Raw genomic sequence first — 5000 nt, 5'->3', positions numbered from 1 at the left:
TTCCAAGTTCAGACGAGATTGGGCATATCCAGTGTGGTTTGGCTGTATGTGCTCAAAAACATTAACTTTAGACCTCTTTTACTTCTTAACTCAAGTAAATTCAATGATTAGTTGAAAAATGAAATGTAAAATGTAATAGAAAAGAATGTTATGGCAGTATAAAATTACCTACAGCACCTGGCATTCCCAGGTGGTCTCCCATCCAAGTACTAACCAGGCCCAACACTGCATAGCTTCCAAGATCAGATGATATTGGGCATGTCCAGTGTGGTTTGGCTGTAGGTGCCCAAAACCTTTAACTTTAGACCTCAATTACTTCTTAACTCAAGTAAATTCATTGATAAGTTGAAAAAATTAAATGTAAAATGTAATAGAAAAGAATGTTATGGCAGTATAAAATTACCTACAGCACCTGGTATTCCCAGGTGGTCTCCCATCCAAGTACTAACCAGGCCCAACACGGCATAGCTTCCAAGATCCAACGAGATTGGGCATGTCCAGTGTGGTTTGGCTGTAGGTGCTCAAATGCATTCATTTAGACCTCTATTACTTCTTAACTCAAGTAAATTCATTGATAAGTTTAAAAAATTAAATGTAAAATGTAATAGAAAAGACTGTTATGGTAGTATAAAATTACCTACAGCACCTGGGATTCCAAGGTGGTCTCCCATCCAAGTACTAACCAAGCCCAACACTGCATAGCTTCCAAGATCAGATGATATTGGGCATGTCCAGTATGGTTTGGCTGTAGGTGCTCAAAAGCATTAACTTTTGACCTCTATTACTTCTTAACTCAAGTAAATTCATTGATAAGTTGAAAAAATTAAATGTAAAATGTAATAGAATAGACTGATATGGCAGTATAAAATTACCTACAGCACCTGGGATTCCTAGGTGGTCTCCCATCCAAGTACTAACCAGGCCCAACACTGCATAGCTTCCAAGATCAGACGAGATTGGGCATGTCCAGTGTGGTTTGGCTGTAAGTTTGCAAAAATATTAACTTTAGACCTCTATTACTTCTTAACTCAAGTAAATTCATTGATAAGTTGAAAAAATTAAATGTAAAATGTAATAGAAAAGAATGTTATGGCAGTATAAAATTACCTACTGCAACTGGTATTCCCAGGTGGTATCCCATCCAAGTACTTACCAGGCCCAACACTGTATAGCTTCCAAGATCAGACGAGATTGGTCATGTCCAGTGAGGATTGGCTGTAGGTGCACAAAAACATTAACTTTAGACCTCTATTACTTTTTAACTCAAGTAAGTTCATTGATAAGTTGAAAAAATTAAATGTAAAATGTAATAGAAAAGAATTTTATAGTATGATAAAATTACCTACAGCACCTGGTATTCCCAGGTGGTCTCCCATCCAAGTACTAACCAGGCCCAACACTGCATAGCTTCCAAGTTCAGTCGAGATTGGGCATGTCCAGTGTGGTTTGGCTGTAGGTTCTCAAAAACATTAACTTTAGACCTCTTTTACTTCTTAACTCAAGTAAATTCAATGATTAGTTGAAAAATGAAATGTAAAACGTAATAGAAAAGAATGTTATGGCAGTATAAAATTACCTACAGCACCTGGCATTCCCAGGTGGTCTCCCATCCAAGTACTAACCAGGCCCAACACAGCATAGCTTTCAAGATCAGACGAGATTGGGCATGTCCAGTGTGGTTTGACTGTAGGTGCTCAAAAACATTAACTTTAGACCTCTTTTACTTCTTAACTCAAGTTAATTCATTGATAAGTTGAAAAAATGTAATGTAAAATGTAATAGAAAAGAATGTTATGACTATATAAAATTACCTACAGCACCTGGTATTCCCAGGTGGTCTCCCGTCCAAGTACTAACCAGGACCAAAACTGTATAGCTTCCAAGATCAAACGAGATTGGGCATGTCCACTGTGGTTTGGCTGTAGGTGCTCAAATGCATTCACTTTAGACCTCTATTACTTCTTAACTCAAGTAAATTCATTGATAAGTTTAAAAAATTAAATGTAAAATGTAATAGAAAAGACTGTTATGGTAGTATAAAATTACCTACAGCACCTGGGATTCCTAGGTGGTCTCCCATCCAAGTACTAACCAGGCCCAACACTGCATAGCTTCCAAGATCAGATGATATTGGGCATGTCCAGTGTGCTTTGGCTGTAGGTGCCCAAAACTATTAATTTTAGACCTCTATTACTTCTTAACTCAAGTAAATTCATTGATAAGTTGAAAAAATTAAATGTAAAATGTAATAGAAAAGAATGTTATGGCAGTATAAAATTACCTACAGCACCTGGTTTTCCCAGGTGGTCTCCCATCCAAGTACTAACCAGGCCCAACACTGCATAGCTTCCAAGTTCAGACGAGATTGGGCATATCCAGTGTGGTTTGGCTGTATGTGCTCAAAAACATTAACTTTAGACCTCTTTTACTTCTTAACTCAAGTAAATTCAATGATTAGTTGAAAAATGAAATGTAAAATGTAATAGAAAAGAATGTTATGGCAGTATTAAATTACCTACAGCACCTGGCATTCCCAGGTGGTCTCCCATCCAAGTACTAACCAGGCCCAACACTGCATAGCTTCCAAGATCAGATGATATTGGGCATGTCCAGTGTGGTTTGGCTGTAGGTGCCCAAAACCTTTAACTTTAGACCTCAATTACTTCTTAACTCAAGTAAATTCATTGATAAGTTGAAAAAATTAAATGTAAAATGTAATAGAAAAGAATGTTATGGCAGTATAAAATTACCTACAGCACCTGGTATTCCCAGGTGGTCTCCCATCCAAGTACTAACCAGGCCCAACACTGCATAGCTTCCAAGATCAAACGAGATTGGGCATGTCCAGTGTGGTTTGGCTGTAGGTGCTCAAATGCATTCATTTTGACCTCTATTACTTCTTAACTCAAGTAAATTCATTGATAAGTTTAAAAAATTAAATGTAAAATGTAATAGAAAAGACTGTTATGGTAGTATAAAATTACCTACAGCACCTGGGATTCCAAGGTGGTCTCCCATCCAAGTACTAACCAGGCCCAACACTGCATAGCTTCCAAGATCAGATGATATTGGGCATGTCCAGTATGGTTTGGCTGTAGGTGCTCAAAAGCATTAACTTTTGACCTCTATTACTTCTTAACTCAAGTAAATTCATTGATAAGTTGAAAAAATTAAATGTAAAATGTAATAGAATAGACTGATATGGCAGTATAAAATTACCTACAGCACCTGGGATTCCTAGGTGGTCTCCCATCCAAGTACTAACCAGGCCCAACACTGCATAGCTTCCAAGATCAGACGAGATTGGGCATGTCCAGTGTGGTTTGGCTGTAAGTTTGCAAAAATATTAACTTTAGACCTCTATTACTTCTTAACTCAAGTAAATTCATTGATAAGTTGAAAAAATTAAATGTAAAATGTAATAGAAAAGAATGTTATGGCAGTATAAAATTACCTACTGCAACTGGTATTCCCAGGTGGTATCCCATCCAAGTACTTACCAGGCCCAACACTGTATAGCTTCCAAGATCAGACGAGATTGGTCATGTCCAGTGAGGATTGGCTGTAGGTGCACAAAAACATTAACTTTAGACCTCTATTACTTTTTAACTCAAGTAAGTTCATTGATAAGTTGAAAAAATTAAATGTAAAATGTAATAGAAAAGAATTTTATAGTATGATAAAATGAACTACAGCAGCTGGTATTCCTTGGTGGTCTCCCATCCAAGTACTAACCAGGCCCAACACTGCATAGCTTCCAAGTTCAGTCGAGATTGGGCATGTCCAGTGTGGTTTGGCTGTAGGTGCTCAAAAACATTAACTTTAGACCTCTTTTACTTCTTAACTCAAGTAAATTCAATGATTAGTTGAAAAATGAAATGTAAAACGTAATAGAAAAGAATGTTATGGCAGTATAAAATTACCTACAGCACCTGGCATTCCCAGGTGGTCTCCCATCCAAGTACTAACCAGGCCCAACACAGCATAGCTTTCAAGATCAGACAAGATTGGGCATGTCCAGTGTGGTTTGACTGTAGGTGCTCAAAAACATTAACTTTAGACCTCTTTTACTTCTTAACTCAAGTTAATTCATTGATAAGTTGAAAAAATGTAATGTAAAATGTAATAGAAAAGAATGTTATGACTATATAAAATTACCTACAGCACCTGGTATTCCCAGGTGGTCTCCCGTCCAAGTACTATCCAGGCCCAACACTGCATAGCTTCCAAGATCAAACGAGATTGGGCATGTCCAGTGTGGTTTGGCTGTAGGTGCTCAAATGCATTCACTTTAGACCTCTATTACTTCTTAACTCAAGTAAATTCATTGATAAGTTTAAAAAATTAAATGTAAAATGTAATAGAAAAGAATGTTATGGCAGTATAAAATTACCTACAGCACCTGGGATTCCAAGGTGGTCTCCCATCCAAATACTAACCAGGCCCAACACTGCATAGCTTCCAAGATCAGATGATATTGGGCATGTCCAGTGTGCTTTGGCTGTAGGTGCCCAAAACCATTAATTTTACACCTCTATTACTTCTTAACTCAAGTAAATTCATTGATAAGTTGAAAAAATTAAATGTAAAATGTAATAGAAAAGAATGTTATGGCAGTATAAAATTACCTACAGCACCTGGTATTCCCAGGTGGTCTCCCATCCAAGTACTAACCAGGCCCAACACTGCATAGTTTCCAAGTTCAGACGAGATTGGGCATGTCCAGTGTGGATTGGCTGTAGGTGCTCAAAAACATTAACTTTAGACCTCTTTTACTTCTTAACTCAAGTAAATTCAATGATTAGTTGAAAAATGAAATGTAAAATGTAATAGAAAAGAATGTTATGGCAGTATAAAATTACCTACAGCACCTGGCATTCCCAGGTGGTCTCCCATCCAAGTACTAACCAGGCCCAACACTGCATAGCTTCCAAGATCAGATGATATTGGGCATGTCCAGTGTGCTTTGGCTGTAGGTGCCCAAAACCTTTAACTTTAGA

At 37.4% G+C, this 5000-nt stretch overlaps 2 non-coding genes and 20 pseudogenes across 2 annotated transcripts; all 22 read right to left on the bottom strand.

Annotated features, from left to right (window-relative positions):
• Positions 1-50, bottom strand: part of LOC148491937 (5S ribosomal RNA) — a 119-nt pseudogene extending 69 nt beyond the window's left edge.
• A 115-nt stretch (positions 51-165) lies between these two features.
• On the bottom strand, positions 166-284 carry LOC148491936 (5S ribosomal RNA; annotated as a pseudogene).
• A 116-nt stretch (positions 285-400) lies between these two features.
• On the bottom strand, positions 401-519 carry LOC148491935 (5S ribosomal RNA; annotated as a pseudogene).
• Positions 520-634: 115 nt separating this feature from the next.
• On the bottom strand, positions 635-753 carry LOC148491934 (5S ribosomal RNA; annotated as a pseudogene).
• Positions 754-869: 116 nt separating this feature from the next.
• On the bottom strand, positions 870-988 carry LOC148491933 (5S ribosomal RNA; annotated as a pseudogene).
• A 116-nt stretch (positions 989-1104) lies between these two features.
• Positions 1105-1223, bottom strand: LOC148491932 (5S ribosomal RNA; annotated as a pseudogene).
• Positions 1224-1339: 116 nt separating this feature from the next.
• Positions 1340-1458, bottom strand: LOC148491931 (5S ribosomal RNA; annotated as a pseudogene).
• A 115-nt stretch (positions 1459-1573) lies between these two features.
• LOC148491930 (5S ribosomal RNA) lies at positions 1574-1692 on the bottom strand (annotated as a pseudogene).
• A 116-nt stretch (positions 1693-1808) lies between these two features.
• LOC148491929 (5S ribosomal RNA) lies at positions 1809-1927 on the bottom strand (annotated as a pseudogene).
• Positions 1928-2043: 116 nt separating this feature from the next.
• On the bottom strand, positions 2044-2162 carry LOC148491928 (5S ribosomal RNA; annotated as a pseudogene).
• Positions 2163-2278: 116 nt separating this feature from the next.
• On the bottom strand, positions 2279-2397 carry LOC148491927 (5S ribosomal RNA; annotated as a pseudogene).
• A 115-nt stretch (positions 2398-2512) lies between these two features.
• LOC148491926 (5S ribosomal RNA) lies at positions 2513-2631 on the bottom strand (annotated as a pseudogene).
• Positions 2632-2747: 116 nt separating this feature from the next.
• LOC148491925 (5S ribosomal RNA) lies at positions 2748-2866 on the bottom strand. Its single transcript, XR_015870625.1, has one exon. It is a non-coding gene; the product is annotated as a 5S ribosomal RNA (ribosomal RNA).
• Positions 2867-2981: 115 nt separating this feature from the next.
• On the bottom strand, positions 2982-3100 carry LOC148491924 (5S ribosomal RNA; annotated as a pseudogene).
• Positions 3101-3216: 116 nt separating this feature from the next.
• Positions 3217-3335, bottom strand: LOC148491923 (5S ribosomal RNA; annotated as a pseudogene).
• Positions 3336-3451: 116 nt separating this feature from the next.
• Positions 3452-3570, bottom strand: LOC148491922 (5S ribosomal RNA; annotated as a pseudogene).
• A 116-nt stretch (positions 3571-3686) lies between these two features.
• LOC148491921 (5S ribosomal RNA) lies at positions 3687-3805 on the bottom strand (annotated as a pseudogene).
• Positions 3806-3920: 115 nt separating this feature from the next.
• Positions 3921-4039, bottom strand: LOC148491920 (5S ribosomal RNA; annotated as a pseudogene).
• Positions 4040-4155: 116 nt separating this feature from the next.
• LOC148491919 (5S ribosomal RNA) lies at positions 4156-4274 on the bottom strand (annotated as a pseudogene).
• Positions 4275-4390: 116 nt separating this feature from the next.
• LOC148491918 (5S ribosomal RNA) lies at positions 4391-4509 on the bottom strand (annotated as a pseudogene).
• A 116-nt stretch (positions 4510-4625) lies between these two features.
• LOC148491917 (5S ribosomal RNA) lies at positions 4626-4744 on the bottom strand. The gene has a single exon (XR_015870956.1). It is a non-coding gene; the product is annotated as a 5S ribosomal RNA (ribosomal RNA).
• Positions 4745-4859: 115 nt separating this feature from the next.
• On the bottom strand, positions 4860-4978 carry LOC148491916 (5S ribosomal RNA; annotated as a pseudogene).
• Between the last annotated feature and the right edge of the window lie 22 nt (positions 4979-5000).

Source organism: Taudactylus pleione, unplaced genomic scaffold (assembly GCF_031769625.1).
Source record: "Taudactylus pleione unplaced genomic scaffold, aTauple2 ptg000550l, whole genome shotgun sequence".
Taxonomy (NCBI): Eukaryota; Metazoa; Chordata; class Amphibia; order Anura; family Myobatrachidae; genus Taudactylus; species Taudactylus pleione.
Note: the sequence above shows the minus strand (reverse complement) of the source record. Positions and strands in the feature narration are given on the sequence as shown.